Source organism: Macaca mulatta, chromosome 11 (genome assembly GCF_049350105.2).
Source record: "Macaca mulatta isolate MMU2019108-1 chromosome 11, T2T-MMU8v2.0, whole genome shotgun sequence".
In the NCBI taxonomy this organism is placed as follows: domain Eukaryota; kingdom Metazoa; phylum Chordata; class Mammalia; order Primates; family Cercopithecidae; genus Macaca; species Macaca mulatta.
Window position 1 is genome coordinate 77,071,692 of NC_133416.1, and position 24,752 is coordinate 77,096,443.

General features: G+C 40.9%; 1 long non-coding RNA gene across 1 annotated transcript; it reads right to left on the reverse strand.

Annotated features, from left to right (window-relative positions):
* Positions 1 to 762: 762 nt before the first annotated feature.
* On the reverse strand, positions 763 to 22,552 carry LOC144332959 (uncharacterized). Its single transcript, XR_013401233.1, has 3 exons — positions 22,286 to 22,552; positions 20,163 to 20,284; positions 763 to 1,931 (listed from the first exon to the last, which is right to left on the reverse strand). It is a non-coding gene; the product is annotated as an uncharacterized LOC144332959 (long non-coding RNA).
* Between the last annotated feature and the right edge of the window lie 2,200 nt (positions 22,553 to 24,752).

Below are 24,752 nucleotides of genomic sequence, written 5' to 3' on the forward strand. Positions count from 1 at the left end.
GTGGTGACTGTCATCTAACATACTTGCTATCCCTCTCCACTTTATACTATCCACAAATAGGTATAAAATGTCTAGTTTCTCTTATTTGAATTATAAATACAGGTTTTTCATCAATGTTTGAAGGCTCGAGTATTGATGGATACACAGAGGACTAATCTCTGGGAAGTAATACAGGCAGTATATAAAGATTCAGAGTAAGAGATTAAACATCTCATTGATAATGATCAGGTAACAAAGTGGGAGTCATTTTTGTTAGGCAGGAATCTAGACCCAACATGGCGGTATCACCCGGCATGGCAGGCCCTTTGTTAGGACTCCCCACCCTTCACTTCCTGCTAAGACTCTCAGCGCGTGAAAAAAGCCCGCGCCCGCCAAAAAACCCCCGCCCTGCGCAAGCTCCTGGACACGTCATTCCTCAGAAACCGAAACTTACAAACCCCGCCTACCTCGCCCTATAAAAGGCCCCCGATACCCGCCCCCAGCGCGACTTCCTCGGCCCTCCTCCTAGGGGACCGGTGAACCTCGCCGGGGAGCCCAATAAAGGCTACCTCTGTTCTCATCTGCCTCATGTCTTCTTGCTCGGCTCCCCATTACATTACAATTATAATAGCATAAGCTGGATGTTGACAAACACATAGTGGAAAAACACATGGATTCTGGAGTTTTGAATCCTGGTTCTGCCTGACCAAATGTGTGATGTGGGGCTAGTTACCCAACCTCTCTGTGCTTTGATTTCCTTGTATATTAAAAGGAGATAACATGTTTTTTTGTGACAATACATTTTATTAATTCACAACAGTCCCCCACATATATTAAGTGTTCAATAAGTATCAGTGCCTATCCTTATTACCAATCAGATAGTCCAATCTACTCATTTTTAATTTTTGAGACAGGATCTCACTGTGTCACCCAGGCTAGAGTGCAGTGGCGGGATCTTGGCTCACTGTAGCCTTGACTTCCCAGGCTCCAGTGATTCTCCCACCTCAGCCTCCTTAGTAGCTGGGACCACAGGTGTGTGCTGGGTAATTTTTGTAATTTTGATGGAGACGGGGTTTCGCTGAGTTGCCCAGACTGGTCTCAAACTCCTGAGCTCAAGTGATCCACCCACCTCGGCCTTCCAAAGTGCTGGGATTACAGGCATGAGCCACTGCACCTGGCCAATCTCCTTACTTTTAATATGGAGCCAGAGAGTCCCGAAAAGCTCAAGTGATTTCAATATTCATTAACCAACAATTACGGAGCTTTCACTATGTAGCAGATATTTACTAGTTGGTGACTAGGCAAATGTTTTAAGTTGGGAAGTAGTAGAGCTGATAACTGAACACAAACCCTCTGGTTTCTATTCTATTATGATAAGTGTAAGTGTATGTCTCCACACTCACTGCCACTCTTGATCTGCAATTGTTCTCTGATATTTCCAACAGTTCCAACGGCAGCATTGCCTTTAACTCCATTGACCCTAGTAGCCATCGAACTTTATCTTCTTTTCCCATTTGTCCCAGAAGGATCCTGGGAGTGTGGAATGAAAGACAAATAGCCTTAAGCTGAGCCCTAAGTGCCCTAGATTGGCTAAAGAGATGGGTCTGGAGGTCAGGAGTGCTCTTGAGCCCCAGGGCTTACTGATGCTCTTCCCAGGTCTGAGTTTCTAACCCCACCCAGAGATTGTTGGTTTGACAATCAGCATAGTTCACCTGGCTGAACTTAGCGTTATTGGCATTTCTGTCCTCAAGAACAGCAAGGAATTTGGTTACCCTGGGCCGGGGGTGGGGCACTAGTTAGCAGCTGCCCCTCCTGCTCATTATGTGGCTCTATTTCAACAAGACTTGAAAATCTTTGTCTTCAGAGAACCCTCTGGCTCTGAGCTTCGGTGATTTTGTTTGGAGAAACCTCTTCTTGTACTTGTCGTTTCAGGTAAGGCATCTGATGTGTAACTAAAGGATAAACACAGAGAGAAATAAAAATCTTTTATTACTTACATGAAGTATGTGCAAATGATAAAAAGTGCAAATGAATTTGAGAGAGGAATTTGTGCAAGCCCTTAGGGGGCTATTACCTGTCTTTAAAAACCAAGAGTTGCTTAACATTTTGCTACTTTGTATTTTCGTCTTCATTTAGAACATAAATTTATGGTGATTGCTGGCAGTTTAAGGAGTATCTTCTCTTAATAACTAAGCTTTTTATTACAAATGTTCGAATCTTCCTGCAAATTATTCTGATATTATTACACATCTTCCTCCTTCAACAATACTATCAATAATACTATTATAATACCTCCTGTGTGTGAAGCCTGTGTGTGCAGAAAACCCACAAATGTTAAGAATAAACTTTTATATTTACTCTAGGCCACGGTAATTTGCTGCCCCAGATACAGTGTTTTGGGATTGCATGGGATAAAGGACTCCAAATTGCAAGGTATGCAAGATAGAAGACATTATGGTTCTTTGCTTTTAAACAAGAAATATAACATTTGTAATATTAACTTCCCAACGTATTGATTTGTGGAGCTGGACAATGTTCAACTTAAAAAACTTGTTTTATCAGAAGAATGCATGCACATGGTTTCAGATGTTGAATAGGACTAGTAATCTTATTGATGAAACTATAGTTCTCTCATGCATACCCTTCCACTCTCCACTGATAGCGATTTTCTTTTCTTTTCTTTTCTTTTTTTTTTTTCTGTTTTTGAGACGGAGTCTTGCACTTTCGCCCAGGCAGGAGTGCAGTGGCGCAATCGTGGCTCACTGCAAGCCCCGCCTCCCGGGTTCACACCATTCTCCTGCCTCAGCCTCCAGAGTAACTGAGACTACAGGCGCCCGCCATCATGCCCGGTGGAGACGGGGTTTAGTAGAGACGGGGTTTCACTGTGTTAGACAGGATGGTCTTGATCTCCTGACCTTGTGATCCGCCCACCTCGGCCTCCCAAAGTGCTGGGATTACAGGCATGAGCCACCGCGCCCGGCCCATTGATAGCTATTTTCTACTGTTTCAGCTCTTTATTCTTGCACCAGCTCCATAGTTCTAAATAATATGCATATGCTGCTATTGTTTATCAATTTTAGATATTGAAGTAAATGAGGATTTTAGCTCGTCTACCTCCTACCCCATCCTCCAATATAGTTATATGAAAATTTTCTAACAATTCATATTTTATGTTTTCATTATTCTGACTTTATAAATATTATTCATAGCTGAGCTTAGCAGTACGATTATATTTTCTGTAAATACTTGTTAATGGTTGTTATTATTTTCTGGGCTCTGTTTCCTGCTGCTGTTGAAACATTTTCTATCAGGCACAATTACTTCACTAGGCTGATGACCAGAATTTGCCAGGCACTGTGGTTGGTGGATGTCTGCACTACCTGCACCTCTTCTGGCAGCATGTTTTTCTAGATTGATTCCCTCTGGCATCTACCCAACCCCACTGAGCAGCAGAATGTGAGGCGCCACCATAGCCCAAGATTCATAAGTAAGGTTTAGAGATGGCAAGAAGGAAGAGCAACGTAATTAAAGGCAAGAGACAAGCTTGAGCATGGGATTGTCTAGAAAGAGTTTTCTGAGATCTTTAGATGTTGTGTGCTATAGAATCTTACCATTGGGTGGATGTGGGCACCAAGTTAAGTGATAGCTTTAGAATCACAGTTGAGGTTTCTATTTTCTTTGTAAATAGGCCATGAACATTTGTGCAACCTAGAAATTGATTTCATTCAGAAATACAGTATTTGACTCACAAAACTTGGAATCACCCACCACATGTTTAGCCATTGGACCCCCTTTGGCTCTGTCCTCCTCTTGTCTTTTTCTTGTCACTAGTTGAGAAAAGTCAAATGCCTGCCAGCAGTTTCACTCCAGCCTGTACTGCAAATCCTCAGAAGACTCAAGCTCAAAGGAAATCAAAGCGCACACACACACACACACACACAAACACACAACGGAAGAACCAAGCACAAAAGGAATCAAAGCAAGTGCAAACACACACACACACTGGTCTTCTCTGGATTTTTATTTAACCGTCTCTGATTCTATTAAGACCTTACGTACACACATCAGAGCATATTAAACTTTGAGATGGGGATATATGAGAAGACATTGCTTGATAAATGTTATTTGCTAGACTTTATTTTTAATTCCTGTCTATGAGAATGAGAACCACTTCAGAATCCTCCTTTTTCTGATTCTTTGTGACTAGAGAAATAGAAGAGGTAATAAAAGATGAAAGTATTGGCAGGGATGGGGTGATGGCAAGCTTAGAGAAGACCATCCCTGTTGCATTTTTACTTTCAAACTCTGGATATGGAAAAAAACATCATTTATAATAAAGCAAGTTCACTAGATCATAAGCCAAGAATATGAATAGAAAAATGCTGGTAAGTAATTTTAATAAAAACTGAAGTCCCTGTTTCAGTTTTCCTGTTTTTTATGCCTCTAGGGATGGGAATAATACTCAAAATATTTACAAAATTGTCAGGCGTCTCATGGTCAATGAAGGGAGACTCCTAGACTTTCTTCCAGACTTGTTACTGGTATTTAGTCCATTAGAGCATGGATTAGGATTTTCTTCTTAAAACTTTTACTTTAAAGGCATGATTTACAAGTAGGAAAAACAAATCCTAGACGTGTATTCAAATCTTGAATAAATGGAAAAAGAAATGTTTGACTAATTATTGGAATTAATATATTTCAAGATAGAATTTGTGATACATAAACCAAATGGAAATGGTATACAGAAGATCCAAAGATCAAAAATTTGTGAGTGTTTAGCATTGTTCTTACGAGAAGATGTTAATAAGCTGGCATTATAAGCATTGGGTCCACTTGGCAGGTGTATCAATAAACCTGGAGATTGATACCTCAGCATATCAATCTGATGCATGGATCTTGTTTTTAACTCTACTTGCCCCTAATCTATATTTGTTAGGAAAACTTCATGTTGTAATCTGGCTTTCCATATACAGTTTCTATAGGGAGCAGGTATTTGATCAGCTGACATGAACATCCCAATCAGCTTGGTAGCTTTGGTTCTCACTGTGAATGAACTAGATTTTTGTTTGGGTACCACATTCTAGAGATGTGGACCTGCATAAGCCCAGTCATCAGAGAACTGGCATGTTCTGGTGTACTAACAAAATCAAATTAGCTTTCAAATTTGAGGTGATCCAACTAGCTTACTCCCTTTTCTCCCTGCAGGTCTGTTTCTGCATTTGCAGAGCCCCAGATAAAAATACAAATGAAAAGGTCGGGCCTGTGTCTTATCCTTATTCTCTTTGCACTGATGGCTCTAACCTTTACATCAGGGGTTTGTGAGCATGCATGAAGACGTCCAGCCACCAAGTCCAAGCTCTGTCCTAGTTCCTGCCTGCCCAAAAGCCACCCATTGACCACCTCTTGGCTCTAGGGGTCCATATATGGCAATGGCTGCCCTTGGGAGGAAAGACCCTAGGAGGGCCAAGCAGGACCTGGCACTCACTACAGGCCATTTGGCAAGGATGGTCTGGGGGTGGGGGGTCGACCTTAGGGTGGACAAATCTTTCTGGCTCTATGTACTTTTCACCCTGTGGAGAGGAGATTAGCCAGAGCAAAGCCAAGTTGGGGCTCAAGGCAAGGGACCTGGTTGCTCAGCTCTAACAATGATACTGCCCACTTGATTCCCCCTTCCCCACTCCAAAGACATGCAGGAGTGACCATATTACCTCTTGGGATGACCTCTCTACCTCCGCTATCAAAAACTGCAATTGTTTCTAACAGAATTTATTTTGCCAAATTGTAGTCTAAGGGGGATCTGACTCAAGTCTGTGGACCATAAACAAAAAAGTATCTTGTCTGACATCACTCTCCAGAGAACTGAGAGTAATTCTGGGGCTCTCTATTAACATTTGTAAAGCTTTCTCAGATGCCAGTCCAGAGTCACAGACTCTTAATTATAGGGTCAAAGGCAGAAAAGGCTTTACTTAACTGCTAATGAAAGTCCTTAATCCGAATGAACCTGAACTATTTAGCCCAGGAAAATTCGTGCACAGTATCAGCAAATGATATTCAAATAACTTTAAAATGATCGAGTCTTCCGGAGTTTTGTGCTTGGCTCACGGAAACAAGAATTTGAAAGGAACAAAGTGGAATTCACTTGCTTATAAATGTGCTTTGGGGCAAAATGGTTGCAAAAGCGACCACATTGTGTTTCAAGAGATTTCTCTGCACACACACTCCATCCAGCCTAGCTTACAGAACAAAGCCACAGAGTTGCATTAACTGTGGCACAGAAAATGATTTTCATCTATACAGCCAGCTGGTCTATCATATATATTATAAAGGGGCGTTTGAGGGGAGGAAGAGAAAAGCATAAAACATAACGACACAGAGCAATTTCATGCAATTCCTTGATAGGAGATGCCTTCAAGTTAAAAGGATGGGAAATCAATATTTGCAGAGTTCTGGGTGAGATGAAAGGTTGGCTCTTTCTGATAATATTGAAATGGCTGAAGACGTGTGGCCAGGGGAAGGACTGGCCTCCTTGGCTGTTCATTCCATTTTATTTTATGTCAATCATTTATTCAACCAGTATTTAAATATCTGTTATATGTAAGGTATCATTCAACAAGATACCATTTCTATGAATTATTTTCCTTCACTTCCTTTCTTATCATTTCTTCTATATCCATCTTCAACTCTATCACTGGGCAGGCAGTATAACGTAACAGTTAACTACTCAAGCTCTGTAATCTTGGGGAAGTTATTTTACATTGCTGAATCTTGGTTTCTTCATCTGTAAAATAGGCATAGTAATAGTGTCTACTTTACACTAGTGACTTGGCAAACACTAAACTCCCAATAAATGTTAAATATGAATAATATTATGAAAAAGATGATAATAATTTGCTTTATAGACAGAGATAATTTAGAAGCCACCTTTGGGAAAAATAACATCCACCAGAAGTGAATCTAGGATAATGTTTGTACCTTCCAACATTCTGTATTTCTTGAGCATGAAGGAACCACCAACATTGATTGACCAGGTACTATGCAAAGATATAAGTAAAGATTTTTGAATATGTGATACTTGTCAGGGAGGATAAAAAAAGCTTTTTCCTCTACTTTCAGGTTCAGTGGCTGTGACCCTTGAAAATAAACTGACAAATTAACAGGAGAAAAAGGTTTATTTCATATGCATTTAGGGGGCCTTACAGAAATGAGGTGAAAACTCCAAAGAGGCAGTCAAACCTGGAAGCTTATATATTAATATCATTTTGTAAAAGAGAGATAAATTGTGGAGACGTAACCAGAAAGAAGGAAAAGGGGTTTGTGCTTCTCTGGGTAGTAAATATGGGGAAGGTAAATGTGTGGGGGAAGCTAATGAAAGACAGGTTGTCTTAGCAAGGTTGGTTATGCAGATCCCTCTCCCATGTCTCAGAACAGGTAGAAGTCTAGAGTCATCTGGTGATTAAAAGTTGTTCTGCCTTTCCTGGTATGAGAGAGGGAGAGGAGGACAACTTCATAAAGGGAAATTTATTCCCCAATTTTAGAAAAATGGGGGAACATAGAGAACTTTTTCTTTCATCTACTGTTTCTTGATTGCCTTCAGCTCAAAATAATCTTTATGCCAAAGTGGCAGATTCTGAGATGGCATATTCAGATTCCTTCCATATTAATTAATAACCCTCACACAATAGCCAATACATTGGGTACTGTCACAATCTCCATTTTGGATAAACTGAGACTCAGTGAGGTAAGATACCTGTTACGTTTATACAACTGGTAAGTTGTGGAGCTGGGAATCAAATCCAGGCCTCCAGAGCCCAGAGCCAGTATTCTCAGTCATTACTGTCCCTGAAACTCTTCATGGACAAAATGGTGGCAGAAATCCTGAAACAGCCAGGATTACAGATGAATTCTGATTCTAATTGTTAGATTTAGAAAAATACCAGTTTGTTCAGGAATTGGATCCTAGATTCTGTTTGGTCATCATTTAAAGGAACTCACCATATAGTGCCAGATGACAGGCTCTAATTACAATAAGAAGAAAGGCATGTTCTGAAATTCTGAATTAAGCGTCTGAAGCTACTGTTTACCATGGTTCCATAGTGAGTAGTTATTCTTTCCTCCTTTGTTTATTCTCACTAGAGGGCAGGGACTGTTTTCAGCACTTGGCAGTGTCCTTGCACATTTATGTGGCTCCTTATTTGTAGAATAAGTAAGTGTTGGTAGATTGGTGCTTCTCCCTGTAGATGAAACAAAATCTAATACACAACTGGAGAGAAACAATTAGGGCCTCGAAGAACCTCAAGGTTGACTAATTTGGCTTTACTAAGTAAGCAGTATATATAAAATAATTCCAAGAATTCTGAAACTAGTTCCAGAATTCTTCCTTCCTTTTGTAATTCATCAAATCTAAATTCTCAAGAAACTGGCTCTATTATTTTGCCTGTAATTTATTACGGGTTCAGATTAGTTCATTTTCCTTGTAAACAGAGCACTCCCAGAGTTCACTGACAGATCCTTGGTTTCCCATTTAATGGCTCTAAATGTGTTTTCTCTTGGGACAGGGGTTGTTGGAAATATTTGTGGTTGATGAGCCATTTGTAGATTGATGCCTGATCAAAAAGGTTCAGTTCCTACCAATCCATATATCCATAGAGGCCATAGTAACTGGAGGCTGGGGGCAAATATCAAGGTGAATTTAGACTACTGAATATAAACATTCTCATATTGAGATACAGAAACATACAGGCAATTGCTTTATTATTTCCACACAAATCTCATCTCAGGATATAGTCTAAGCTTCTTTGCACAGGAGGAAGGCTGTTGCAATGGTTAAGAATGCAGTCCTGGAGATGTCCACCCATCCATTGGATTGCGGCACCCATCTTGATGCTAAGAGGAGAGGATGGGCCAAAGAAGGTACCAGCATGGCCAAAAGCAGATCTGAGAGAGTGAGAAACCAAGTCCTGAAGATGCAGTTGGACAGCCCTGATCAAGCTCAGCTCAAAGTCAGAGCTACTCCCACTAGATTGTGCAGGCATATAAGCCAAAATATTTCCATTTTGCCTTAACCATTTTGGGTGGGGTTTTCCCCCATCATTCACATTCTAGTCTCCATATATCAAAAACGTTATCAATCTTCAAGCCTAGTTTAAATATATCTTTCTGTGAAGCCTTTGTCATTCCCAGAAGCTTTCCTTATTCCCTCCCAGCAAAATGATTTCTGTCTGTCTCCCTCCCTTCCTCTACTCCCATCAACTACTCAGTTGGCTCCTCAACTAAGGCCCTTACCAATTATGCCTTGAACTGTTAAGTGCCTGGGGACTCTGGAGCCAGATTGCTGAGACTGCAATCCTGGCTACAACACCTACTAGCTATGTCATGTCTTCCCTAATACTGTATAAGGAGCTCAAGACAAAGATCTTGACTTGAGCTATTTTTCTGTTGTGCCACTTAATCTTGTTAGGCAGTTGTCCAATCTCCATGAACACAGCCTGTTTTTAGACCTCCCTTTGAGTTCATGCATTGCCCTTCTGCCCTCCTCCTCCATCAGAGGACTGATATTTCCTTGGCCTCCATCCTATATTCACACTCTAGGTCTTTGCCTAGCCTTGCAAATATATTGGGATCCTTGACTTCCTGGGTCTTCTCCATTCTGTTGATGGCTAGTCAGGATTATGACAAAAATATGCAACCTAAGTGACAGAATCCTCCTTCTGGACAGGTAAAGGTTGCTCCAGTGGTTTATCTTGACTGCAAATGATTCATTTTGCAGAACGACATAAAGTTAACTCCTATTCCCTGGCTACTAAAAATCATCCCTTCGAAACCTTTACTGTCCCGCCTTTTCATTCCTGAGAGGCAGTCCAAGGGGTTAACTATTGACAAAACTCCTTCATTTAAGTGAACGAATTCTGAAGTTTATGGAAAGGATATTATATCCAGATGTTCATCTAAGATGTTGTTCTTGAGCAAATGGGAAAATAAAACAATATAATTTAATAGAGTCAAGATGCATAAACAGAGAAGAGGGAGGATTAAAGGCTTTTAGACAATGGCCTGGGTTATGATTGCATTTCTGCCACTTAAATATGTGACTTTCAGTAAATCACATAATTTCTCAAAATTGGAAATTGTTCTCTTCTGCAAAATGTGACCAATAATAATCCATTTTATCTCCATTACACTGAGCTGTGATGATGATCAAACTGGCGGGTGTGTAGTTGCTTTCTACATGGATAAGGTGCTGCTGTTATTACTATTACCAAGTGATCTAGGGTGTGAAATCTAATTTCTTAGTTGGACTTTTACACAACATGTGGTAAATATTAAACTCCAGCATCATTGAGAAATGCAAGTTTAACTCTTTATGAATTGGTCACATGTATTTTCTGGCTGAAGTAAGGGCTGAATTTCTGAAATCTGTTCCTATTACCTCCACGTTTAGAGCTCTCACAACTATAATTAGATTAGCTAACAATAATGTAACATAACTATGTAAATATAATTATGACAGGTTAAAGAAATAGAGCACAAAAGCAAGTAGAAAAGCAAGGGGGAGTATTGAACTGGAGGGATCTACCAGGGTGTTGGGTTCAATGTTCTTTAGGCTTATTGTTGTATTCTGGGCTTGTGCTTACCGCATTCTAATCAACATTGGATTTCCCTGCTTTAACATTATATAGCTTTTACCCAGACTCCTTCTCACCATGGTGTGAACTTAAATTTGGTGCTATTGAATTTGTCTTCCTAAAGTATCCCTCAAAAAGATTAATTTAGCTGAGGTCTTCCTATAGATAGTCACTGTGTTGACATTCACAATGATGTTGCAAAAACAACCTGCATAAAACTGATGGCATCATAGCACAGATCAAGGCAGCAGCACCAAACCTTACTAGTAGTCATTGATTGTACTCTTTACCAACAATAACACCCAACCTTGGCTCCCTGAACCCCTCTGTGTAGGGCAAGACCTCAGACGGGATGACCAGGTAGTGTCTTTGGGAGGCTACACCACTGAAGTACTGAGTGCGGGCAAAGACACCTTACCCACAGGCATGGCAGGGAAGCCCAGAGCCTCTGGACTTATTTTTGGGCAACAAGAAACTCAGGAGGAACTGGGACAAACTAGAGATTAGAGATTTTTCTCCTGGTTCTGGGTCCCAAGAATTCTCTTGCTTTCTGGTCTTATCTTGCAAGCAGATTCAGGCTCTTTCCACTAGCCGGGCAAAACGGGAGCCTAAATAAAATAAAGTTAACTTAAAGGAAATAAGGAAATGCCAAGGGAATAATTCTGGCACACTAAAGTTTTCGAATGGAGATGAATATCTACTACTATAATAATAGGTATGGCATTTGTATTCTCCCTGTTTAGGGGACCACTTGTTTTATGGAAGATATGTCATTGAAGTTATGTCTGTGTGGCCTTTGTTTTGTTCTAAAGCCAAACTAAAGTTCATTACACTCTGTTAAGCCCCTAATGACTTACAGGGTGAAAGTGTTTTTTAAGGCAATTGATGACACCACAGCAAAAGCAAAATCAGAATGTGGAAAACGTTCGGCACATTCTTTAGAAGATGGACAAATATAAGCAGAAAGGAATCCAATAGGGAAAGAAGAAATTCACTGAAAGATAAAAAGTAAATGAGGTAGAAAAGACTGACTTTGCCCACACTTTATCCACTTAGTCACTGAATAAGAGAACAAACACGAATCAATAATTCTAGTCAACTCCTTGAATTCTCATTTTCCCCAAATAAGATTCCTTCTCTCATTTTAAATCTACCCAGATTACAACTTTCCTTTTGCTACAAGAATTGAGCCCATCTCAATTACCTACCTCATTTATTTTATTCACATGTCAAATATTTATTGAATACTTCCTAGGTGCCAGCCATTACATATACAAAGAAAATAACATATGATCTTTGATGCAACAGAGACAATATCAATGCAGTACCAAATTGTGTTTCCTGTTCTTTCCAGGCACACAACTAGATGGAAACAGGCTAAGAGAAGGTTAAGTTGGCCAAGGATACATGGCTAGTAAAGTTGCAGAGCAGGATTCACACTTAAGGTAGAGCAGAGTTCACATTAGGTAGTAGGATCAAAAGCATACCCTTAGCTGACATTCCCTAAGTTCTGTGCCAACCTGAATTTCAGTAAGGACTTCACTGGAAGGTAAAGTTTATGAGGGCTGGCAACCTCCCCTGCAATTATATTGGGTAATATGGCAGAGTCAGTGGAGCAGAGGTAGAAATGATGTCTGTCGTTTCCAGTCTTGACTTATCGACATCTCTCTCACAGTCCTCTGTGGGCTCTCTTTTTCCTCATCTGCCAGCCAAATGCTGATGAACCTAGTAGAGGATTCCAAGGTCCTCAGGGATGAGGAAATCACCCAATGGAAGATCCTAGAACCCCGGAACCCTGAATGACTGTGTGGAGTAAATGACTCCTTACTGACTCCCACTGGACTATGACATGTGTGAAAACACACACACACACACATCTTTATTGGGCTAAGCCACTGAGATTTTAGACTTAATTGTTTTAGCAGTTAGACTGCCATGACTAATATATGTGCCATTAAAAAAAAGTCTACAGTCCAGTAGGGGAGAGAGGAACGTAAAAAAAATCACACCTCATAATAATTATTCCTCTCAGAGACGTCATGGTGCTATGGTACTTATGAATGCTCTTTGTTACCATATTCATAGAACCCTGAAAGGGAGATGACCGATTGTCCCACATGTGATGCTCAGAACAGGAGTAAAACACAAATAGTTCAGGGGCCAGTTTTCACACGTGTAAGTGTGAGCCAATGGGAGAGCTGCCAAAAGCGAGACAAGAGGGAGCTCTAGGAAGTGGGCCCGGCTAAAACTGGCACATCCATATCAAAGCAACCAGACTGATTCTTTTAAAAACTTGATTGGCTAAGCAAAAAAATGGCCAGCTTTGTCTATTGATGTCACAGTTCTCATGTGGGAGATTTCACCTAGATGTCCCTAGGTGGCCCATTCTAGTGCTGATTGTTAAGAAGTTCTTGGGTGTATAATACATTCTTATACATTTTTCCTTGAATATCATCTAAAGGCACACTTTCCAGCCCAAGATTCTGGATCCGAGTGCCTTGGATCTTAGTGCCTTTTTACATTGGGACCTACAAGTTTTGATCTCCAAGAGTCCGAATTATTAATCTAATACATAATTATTGACAAGATCAGCTACATAATATGTGGAGTCCTTTGCAAAATGAAAATATGTGTCCTCCCCATCCAAAAAGCATGAAAAAATTCTGTTTTGGTACTGAAATGTTAAACTTTTAAAAATAAAAAACATTATGGGTACATAGTAGATGTATATTTTTATGGGATACATGAGATACTTCGCTACAGGCATGTAATGTGTAATCATCACGTCATGGGAAATGGGGTCTCCATACCCTCAAGCATTTATCCTTTGTGTTAGAAACAATCCAATTATGCTCTTTTAGTTATTTTTAAATGTACAATTAAATTATTATTAATTGTAACCACCCTGTTGTGTTATCAAATATTAGGGCTTACTCATTCTTTCTAACTACAAAATATTAAAATTTTACCATGCCTGATATGTCCTGCCCTGGCTAGGGACAGGTTAGTCCTCCAAGGCATGCAACTTCCGAACCAGAATACACTTGGCACCTGGCTCCAGCATGGGTGAGAGGCTTGCACTTCCTGAACCACCCACTGAGTGCACTGTGGAGCTGTCAATCCAGGGTGGGTCTGTGGCCACCACTCCCTCCCTGAGATACCACAGGGAACACACACCCAACCTCAGCCCTTCCCTCTCCCACACCCAGACTCTGGCCAGAGTCAGAGTCCTGTCCCCTCCCCACAAGACCTGCTTGCCACCCAGGGCACCATGGGTGGGGGGTAAGCAGCCAAGAGCCCAGGTGGTGATGGGCACTGAAGAGGTAGGAGGTGGGGCCCCACGTGAGCAGAGACTCCGGGTGCCCACCTGTGCTCCATAGTCCCATCAGACTTCATCTACAGACAATTCAAAGATAAAATTTTAAGAATCTGAAGACAGCAATGCAGAGCACTGAATCCAAGTGGGAAGCCCTTCTGACTGGAGGCCCCTTGTCACCATGCTGCTCACAGACCCACAAAGTCGGCCCTGATTATGGGACACCTACTACCTCCTAGGCACAGGGATGCCGTTCTGAACAACATAGACCAAGTTTCTACCCTCATGGAGTTTACACTCTTACAAAGTCCTTACTGAAATGTAGATTAGCATGAGAGGGGTCATAGTTCAATGAACAGTTTACTTAGAGGGAAGAGTTTGCAAGAGGTCAGCTTTTGAGCTTACCATAAAGATTTGAATTTTGGACTCTGCTCTTCCATTTTTATTAGCAGTGTTGTGACATTGCACGATTTACTTAACATACTCTAAGCCTGTTTCCTCATCTGTAAAGTGGGAATGATAATAACACCAATTTCTTTTTTTTTACCTTTAAATTTAAGTTCTGGGATACATGTGCAGAACGTGCAGGTTTGTTACATAGGTATACACGTACCATGGTGGTTTGCTGCACCCATCAACTCATCACCTACATTAGGTATTTCTCCTAATGCTATCCCTCCCCTAGCCCCCCACCCCCTGACAGGCCCCGATGTGTGATATTCCCTTCCCTGTATCCATGAATAACACCAATTTCTATAAGCAAAGAGTCTAAATGGGCTCATGCTCATACTACTGTTACCTTTTAGCAATAGTATTAGTACTATTATTAATATTCATTAACTGTAGCCTAAATGAACAAAAAGAAAACACCGTTGTAGACATGGGGCAAAGGAGAGTACTCAGGTGAAAGAAAAACTGGTTGCAGCTAACCGAAATTTAGCTTGTGTTTACTTATTTAATGCCAGCTGAATTCGATTATCGTTTTTCTTTGCTGAATTGCCTAAATAATTTGGTGCTGTGTGGAAAAAAAAAAAATGCAAGTATAGTGCCCTGTCATTTTTGTCAAAGAAAATAGTTTTGAAAGTTAAGCGAAGTAAACTTTTTGCAAAATTAACTGAAGCAAAATCAGTTTATTTCTGATTTCTAGAGGCAAGTAAATGATCACATGTGATGGACTCCTCACTAAACTGTGGGTTGTGAATTTGGGATTTATGTTCACTTTCACCACTAACTGATTGAGTGCATTCTCTTTAACCTCCGGAGAATTGTAGCAGTGGCACTTGCCACATTTCCTACTGAAGTATTTTGAAGAAGATTAGGTCAAATTCTTAAAATACGAGCACTTTAAGGAAACGTACTTGCTCAAAGATTAGGAAAAGCAGTGCAGAAGCTCTGTTTCTTGATTTTATAAAGAATCCAGGAAGTGTTTGAAATACAGTTGGATTTCAACAGATCTTGATTGTGACCTTCCAGAGAGGCATTCATAGGTCTGGAATTTCCCAGGATGTTTTGCTAGGAATTAGGGTTGAATTACCAGAAAATCGATATGACACGTAGCACACACTTATCTAGATAGTAATTCAGCACACACATACACACACTCACACACACCTTTCATTGTTGGTGGAGCTGCAATTCAGGAGAAAAGGGAGTGTCCTAAGCAGAGATGGAAATGATTAATTTTGTAAGTTGTTCTATAAAACAGTCGCTAGCTGGAAATATAGCTTTATTCATGATAAAATGCAAACTCCTTAGATTCTGTACTTCCTTTCATATTTATTTAATCTTATTTTAGATTTATTTTCATAACTCCCCATGCAATTCTCTCAGTCCTTCCTAGTGTCTCATAAATATGAACTATACTCAATCTAAATCATCTCCATTATTTTCCTCCATTTTCTTTTCTTTCATTCCATATGTGTATCCTTGGCAATTTCCCTTTAGCATGAGTCTTCTTTAGAGATTCAAACCTATAGTCCTTTTCTGAGAGCACGGATGGCATCTCCATAAATCTGGTCAGGAATCACTCCATATTGTGTCTGAGGATTTCATTTTTGTCCCTGGGTCTGCATGTTTCCACTCTGTCAGACCTTCTGTGCCTGGCTGAAAGCCCAAGATATTTAGACTATCTAGTAAAATAAATCCTTTCCATCTCTGGTTAGTATACTCCCTGAAAATCCATGTGCTACAAGAGAATCCTAGGGTTAAAAATTCAAAGAGCTGCAGGGAGGGGAGAGACAGGAAGGGGAGCCTGGGAAAAGTGGATAGAGAACTTTTGGCTCTTCGTCTGGGCTGAGTTACTTAATCACTCTACCTTCCACCAGATCCTCAAGAGACCCCAAGAGAATTCCTGGACTCTCTCAGGAAGCAGATTACTCTATCTGAATGAAATCTTCCTTGGGAAATAAATTGCACAAAGAGTGAAGAAGAAAAAAATGTTTCATGTATATTTCAAGTGATTTATCCTCTCCCCAGAATTCTTGAGCTTCTTTATTCCCGGGGTTTATTTTGTTTAAAATAACATTCCAGTGACTACCCATAATTCAGCAACCTAGATTCTGTCTGATTTCAAAGTAAATAGGTAGCAACTGTCAGACACCATAGTGGAGTTTTCCTGTTTCTTCAAGGGAAAGTGAGGAGTGACTCAAGTATCTTTTCATTTAAATTACCTCGAACTTTAAACAAAGCTTATGAAATCCACTCTAAGGTTCAGAGTGCCCAGCGGTAACCTGGATGCATTCTGTTGTGTCTGTTTAGGACCAGTTACAATAATTACGACCTGCCCTCCACATCTGACAGAAATGTCTATAGGTTCTTTCTCCTTCTTGCTGTCTCCTCGTGTGTGTGTGTGTGTGTGTGTGTGTGTGTGTGTGTGTGTACAGAGGAACACTTAGATGCCTTCTTCTCTAACAATTCTATCCACACTTGAAGGCCTTTATAGAGCTTCTCATTGCTAACTACTCCTCAAGGGAGGAAGGTAGATGGGATGGGGTGTTGGTGGGAAGAGTCATCGATGGGAGGAGAGGCTGACATGCTTTGAGGGCTGCTGTGTGCCTGCACTACTCTGGCCATAGAAGGTGGAGGCTGAGATTGTGTTTGCTCCTGTTTCTGCCACTTATTAGGCATGTGAATTTGGGCAAGTTACCTAACTTCTCTAAGCCCCAGTTTCCTCATCTGTAAAATGCGGACACTTGCGGGATCATAGCTAACAATTTTTGAGCACTTTTTGTGCTAGGCACTGTTCTAAGTGCTCATGTGCCCACGGCAACCCTATGAGGTGTTAGAGATACAATAGAGAATTCAAGGAAAGGGCTTAGCAAATAAATGTTCAGTGATAGTTAGCAATTATCATTAGAATATATTTTATATTATTGTGTAATATACCTTATCTATAATATAATCTATCTTATTAAATTTTCTCAAAACCCCTATATAGTTGGTATTATCATCCCCATTTTTTTTACCATGAGGAGACTAAAGGAAGTTAAATAACTTTTACACATTTGCTTAGCAGCTAAGACAAAATAGGAGGACTCAAATTCAGGTCCTTGTAAATCCAGACTTGTTCTTTTTTCCCCAGTGTTGAAAAAACATTGCCAGTTGATTCTGTAGGAACATCATCTTCTGCACTGTGGCTGCAGAGTTTCTTGTCTATGACCCTGCTTCTCAGGACTGAACTTGGTCCCAACAGCTTTGTTGAGAAAAGGGGTCGGCATTCTGGGGCACATGTGCTTTGGTGGCATTTGAGAGTATTTCCACAGATGGGGTTAGCTGTTGCTCTCGTTATATACCCAACCCCAACTCCTTACCCGAGAGTGCCTCTGAGACCACCACCACCACCACCTTGTCCTGACTAGTCCTTGCTCATTTTCCAGGTCCTGGTTCAAACATCATGTCTTGGAGAGCCCTTCCTTGAACACTGACCTTCTATTCTTTTAGTCATTCAATGAGAAGACATTTTAAGAGGTCCTACTATGTGTCGGGTACTCTTCTAGAAGTTGGAGTACAGTATTAAACAAAGCAAACAAAATGCCCTGGCCTCGTGGTACCCTCATTCTTAAGTAAGGCTCCCCATGGCATCCTGAAATTCTTGCTCATACACCATTGCACGCTTCTGGTTATTTGTAAGATTTTGACTTAATGTCTTTATTCCCCACTAATTTCTAAATACAAAGAAGGCACAGATCATAGGAGATTTTTCTCTGTTAACACAGAGTTTTGCATTTAATAGGCACCCAATAAATATTTGTGGAATAACTGACTAGCAGTGGAGCACATCGATTCATCCTTCTAGGGAGTCCTGGCAAAGGACATTCTCAGTACTAACTCCTAGGGTTTCCTCAGGTGCTGTGAGCTCAGGCAGTGAGCCTTGGAGCTAATTACAAAACGTCCATAGTCTGAAAGGAGAGGGTTCCCTATTGTGACCTACTTTGTGTAAATGGTTTCTGCCCTAGGGATGTGGGAACGTAGGAATCTTTGCATAGTGCTCATGGAAGTATAGACTGTTGCAGCCATCTTGGTAAGTAATCTTGTAGAATTTAGTACATTAAGTATGCATATATCCAGTGTTCCAACTATATGCCTCCTGGGTATACATCCCATGGATATTCTCACCCAAGTGCATAAAAGGACAGATATAAAAATGTTAATTTCAATATTTGTGGGTGTCTTCCATCGCTGGAAAAGCAGACGGGTAAGTATTGTGGGGCACACAATTGGGTATTAAGCAGTGATTAGGAACAATCGGTTAGTTATACATACAGCAATATGGAACATAGCAGCATAGAACCACACTAATGCTTAGTGGAATAAGTAGAAAACAGAACAAGATGTTTAACATAACCATTTATGTAAGTTAAAAATCCATGCACATAAATCATTACATCTTATGTCTTAGAAAAACATATACAAATGAAAAGAGCCACACTAAACACATTTAAATGATTGCCTGTGGTGAAAGGAGAATGGAGGTGGTGATGGAAATAAATGGAAATTAATTTGTGTAATAGATTAATTTGTAAGTAAATAAGGGAGGGGCCTTGCATGGACCAATGATGTCACTGAACAGAAGGTTCAAAAGTAAACATGTTCTCTGGAGCATCTGCCCTGTTTGTGGTCCCACTTGCTAGGCTTGTCTGCCTGTTGTGGCCACTCCCTGATGCCGCCTTTAGATCACATAGTTTACAGAGGTGCTTTAGTATATCATAAATTTGTTACTTCTTCTGTGATGGTGACCCTTGTTCCTCTTTCCCCATAGCAGTTGCTTGAGAACTCTGAGTTCCCAGTGTCTGCTCCTGTGCAGCTTACAGGGAAATTTGGCAAAACAAGGGGTATCATTAGGTTGGCTCAGCTGGTACTACTCCTGGAATCTCTGTGAGGGATCTGTCCCTGCCTTGCTGTGATTGCTGAAGCGTAGCCTGCTCAAGAATCCAAATGTGGCATCTGGGAAAGGCTCTGGTCTCCCAGTCACACAGAAATGTTGACATGACTTCTGCTGTTAGTTCGGAGCTCAATGCCACATTAGTGCAGCTGTGGCCTGTCTGTGCCTGGAGTTTCCTGGACACAGGCAACAGTCATGTTCTATTTATTGACTACCCCTAGCACTGTGGTTGTTCCCCATTATTGATACTGTTGTCATGCCATCTCTCTCAAGTCACTATTTCCAGAACCTTGGCTGTCCATACAATAAGCTGCCACAGAGAAGCAATACCACCATGGCATGGCGTTGGGCCCTTACTGTACTGCAACAGGCAACTTCTCACATGGGGTTGATAGAGGCTGGACTCTCCAGTGTAAAAGCTTCTGGGTTGCAATGCCCTGAGGAGCATCCAGATATGTTTTGGGAGCTGTAACACTAGAGAGTCAGGGTATAGTCTGAGAAAGCAGGAATGAGGGAAGCGTGAGGGCTGGATGGAATGGACTATGCCATTGTGCTGAATGACTCCAGCTTGGGATAAAGGTTGAGTCCATTACAAGAGTGTCAGGAGGACCACATGAGGCCAGGCACACATTCCCAAAGGGGCTAAAATTTTGATTTTTGATATTATATCTAAAGGAGTATACAACCAGGTACGGAAATGCTCCGAATGAGGCCGGGCACCGTGGCTCACGCCTGTAATCCCAGCACTTTGGGAGGCCAAGGTGGGCTAATCACAAGGTCAGGAGTTTGAGACCAGCCTGGTCAACATGGTGAAACCCCGTCTCTACTAAAGCTACAAAAATTAACTTGGCATAGTGGTATGTACCTGTAATCCCAGCTACTCAGGAGCCTGAGACAGGAGAATCACTTAAATCCCAGGGTCGGAGGTTGCAGTGAGCTGAGATTGCACCATTGCACTCCAGTCTGGGTGACAAAAAGAGACTCCGTCTAAAAAAGAAAAAAAAGTACTCTGATTAGGTTAGGTTGGTAGGGGAAAAATGTCATCATACCACTTTAAACTTGTGGTCTGTTAGAGGACCACACAGCCTATAGCACACTGCAAATAAAAATGTACCCATAAATCCTATTAGTTATATAGAATGTTTATTGATGATAAAAAGCATTAATTTCTTAAATGTAAATAGTTATAATAGACTAAACATGTTTTAAACCCGCTTTTGTCATTTCTCATATATATATGTATGTATATATATGTGTGTGTGTATATATGTGTGTGACTTAAAGTTCTGTGAGGTGCATATGTCATAGGCAAATGACATATATATATGTGTGTGTGTGTGTATATATATATATATGCTAAAAGCCTCAAAAAATGGAAATGGCCTGCATATTTCAACCTCTGAGAAATCTTTGGTGAAGGACACACACAAACACACTGTCTCTTTCTCTCTCTCCCCCACACTCCTCCCCAACCCTTAACAAATAGAATCAGAGGACACACAACTTTTTTTCCCACTTAGCAAAATAGAAGCATCTATCTTTCCATATCTATAAGTATAGATCCCTATTATCCTAGTTAATGGCTTCATGGTTTTCACTGTGTAGATATGCATAATTATTTAACCAAATTCCTATTGCTAAATGTTCAAGTCACTTCAGATTTATCAGTGTTCTAAACTGTGTGGCAATTAACATCTTGTTTATTCATCTTAGCACATTGATCCAACTGTTTGCTTAGGGTAAATTCCTAGGAGTGGGATTTCTAAGTCAAAGACATTTTTCAAAATCTCTTCTACATGTTGCTAAATTTTCCTCCAGGAAGGTTGTACCAATTTACACTCCCGCAAAAGGGGCACACATGTTCCAGTTTCCCCAACCCTTCATCAGCACTGGATAACATGAGTCTTTCATTCCCATTCTGACATCTGGTTCTTCCTTTGAAGCCTGGGCTTCATCACCAGTAGCTTGACCTTTTTCAAGGTTAAGCAGGCATGCCACTTTATTATTTAAAGGGCTGGCTTCCCACTTGGAGGGAACAAACCAGCTTTCTCCATAAAACAATGAAATGTTTTCCTGGTCTTTAAGGTTGAACTAAACTTTCCTTTAAATATGTGCCTGGATTTGTGAGTTTAACTGGCAAGGATAAACTGAACCTATTTTTAAAGCTCAGTAAAATTAATGGTCAAATGAAGGATCATCTGTGGTCAGGGCTAATCTAAGGTGGAAAATGATTGTCAAGACACCACTGAATTGCATCCAGGTTACCATCCCTCTGATTTATCTTGGAATTCTAGCTAAACAAATTATTTATGTCCTTTAAAAGAAATCTATCTTTTGTTCAATCATGCTATTTGTTTTAGACATTTAAAAATTTTGTTAGTAACAAATCATCTCACAAATCTAATAATATTAACATTTTGTATTTGCTTCATCATTTTTCATTTCTTTGAGATGGAGTCTCAGTCTGTCACCCAGGCTGGAGTGCAGTGGTGCAATATCTCAGCTCACTGCAACCTCTGCCTCCTGGGTTCAAGTTATTCTCCTGCCTCAGCCTTCTGAGAAGCTGGAATTGCAGGTGTGCGGCACCACACCCAACTAAGTTTTGTATTTTTAGTAGGGACAGGGTTTCATCATATTGGCCAGGCTGCTCCTGACTTCAAGTGATCTGTCCGCGTCAGCCTCCCAAAGTGCTGGGATTACTGGCATGAGCCACCACGCCTGGCCTGCTTCATCAATTTTTTTCACTAAAGTAGTCACAAGATAATTTCAGAAATTGTGGCACTTGATCGCCTAACAATAATTCAGTCTTATAATTTATGTTTCCTTTCATTTCAGAATATTCTGTGTGTTAGTTCCATAAATACAGAAACATACACATACATATAAATCCAAATAAAATTTTTTTCCCACTAAGAATCACTTGTCCTTTCAAGAATTACATTTCTGTCCTTTAAAAAAAAAAAAAAAGTTGAGAAGCAGAGTTCTTACCTTTGTCCTGACAACTCATGGAGATGGAGAAGCAGTTTATGAGCTCGGGTTTGCCCTTGTGTCAGTCAAGGACAAAGTCCAGTCTAGAGATGGCATCTATCCTCACGTGACACAGGTATCTCTTTTTAGCCTGATGTTTGGAAAGAAACTGCAAGTGCTACTCAACCCATTTCCATATTTTATGAAATTATTTGTTTTGAAAAGATAAAGTTACAAATGTGACTTTGCCCAGATTATTGTTCCTCTATGGTGAGTCTACTGGATGGCTTCCAGGGCCTGTGAATCAGAGATCCTGGCTGCCTTACCCCGTAGAGAAAGCAGGGGGAAAGAGAGGCTGGCTGTAAGCACTATGAAGGAGGATAAACAAGGAGATTGTGGTGAATGCACAAGATGATTTTCTGCAAACAAGGTCCAGGATTTCAGACTAGGGTGGCATTAGCTAAGAGCACGAACTTTCAAATTAGACAAAAATGAGCCCAAAGCCCAGCCAGCTCTGCCATGTTTTAATGATGTGACCTTGGCCATGTTATTTTTCTTCTCTAAGCCTCAATATTAGAATTTATCTTAGGATCATTTTGAGGATTCAATGAGCCAATACATACAAAGCTCCTAGTAGAGTACTTGTATAAACTGCTCAGTAATGAGAGTTGTTATTATAATTAGTTGAGACATGAAGATCAACTTCTCTTCTTTCACATTACTTAATATACTACACTTCAAGGCAATGTTAGGCAAACTACAACCCGTGGGTCAAATCCACTCCGATGCCTGATTTTGTACAGACCATGAGCTAAGACTGGTTTTTACATTTATAAATGGTTGAAAGAAGGTCAAAAGAAGAATAATATCTTGGGACATAGGCAAATGACATAAATTCAAATTTCAATGTTCATAAATAATATTCTATTGTCATGCAGCCACACCCATCATTTATGTATTGACTATGGTTGTTTTTGTGCTACAAAGGCAGAAGTGAATAGTACTAGCAGCGGCCAGATGGTCTGTAAAGCCAAAAATATTAATTATCTGACTCTTTACAGGGAATGTGCTGACCCCCGCTTTAGGAAGCTGTTCAGCATGGGCAAGCAGGAGGCAACTCTTCCTTGCTAAGGATCAGAGACAGTGCTGTTCTCTGTCTCCTTCCACATACTTTGTCTGGTTTTTGCTAAAGAAACAATCTGGCGGCCGGGCGCGGTGGCTCAAGCCTGTAATCCCAGCACTTTGGGAGGCCGAGACGGGTGGATCACGAGGTCAGGAGATCGAGACCAGCCTGGCTAACACGGTGAAACCCCGTCTCTACTAAAAAATACAAAAAAAAAAAAAACTAGCCGGGCGCGGTGGCGGGCGCCTGTAGTCCCAACTACTCGGGAGGCTGAGGCAGGAGAATGGCGTGAACCCGGGAGGCGGAGCTTGCAGTGAGCTGAGATCCGGCCCCTGCACTCCAGCCTGGGCGGCAGAGCGAGACTCCGTCTCAAAAAAAAAAAAACAAAAAAACAAAACAAAACAAAAAAAAAAAAAAGAAACAATCTGGCGAAGCTTTTCCCTGAAACCCGGAAGGATTAGCCTGGACAAGGGGGTGCAAATTAATGGTTAATAACTGGCTCTATGGAAGGCAGAGAAGCTCTGATGTGTAGTGTTGGCTGATTTCCGTGGTTTGAATCCTTCCACCATGGCTAAATTTTAAGCTTACCAACAACATGACATCAACTGTCTTGAAAAATTCTTATGACTTTGACCATTGATTCTTGTGAGCCCTGCCAGCCAGCTCCAGCACATCTCCTGACCTCTGCGGATCACGTCACCATTGCTTTTCTCCCTGGAGTTCTCTTAGCAATGTCTGTACTATGTGGGGGCACCATAACTGGTTACTGAGTCACCAAGGAGGGCGATGTGACTTAAAGTTCTGTGAGGTGCATATCTCAGAATACATGTTATTCAGAAACAACATATTCTGAACAGAAACTTGTGAGAGATTTAACATAGAGGAAAGCTGACACACGCATGGGGAGAGAGTGCTATGAACAAAGAAGTCTGAGTGGTATGATAAAAGATCTGGTACACGCAGTTTTTTATTGGAGAATGCCACACCCCCTACAAATTTATCCATCTTACTCTTGTCTCCCTGATGCTGGTCTTTTTCTGAACACGGCCAAGGGAGTGAGCCATGAGGCTATCTCAAGGGAGAACATCCAGCCAGGGAGAAGAACAAGTGCAAAGGTCCTGGGGCAATTGCTTCTTGCCTCACTGTCTCCTCTGTGCTTCCTGTGGGCCCTGACCTTTCACCTCTGGGGGCTTTGCTTTGGGAAAGTATTGGGTTGATGACACAGTGATTAGACTGTGAGCTCCTAGAGGCTAGAATTCTCTTATCTGACTTTGCGTCTCCAATGCCTAGCACAAGGCTACTTATAAGTATGTAATAATCCTTCACGATTAGTGTAACCCCCTTACTATGCCTCCTTGGATCTTC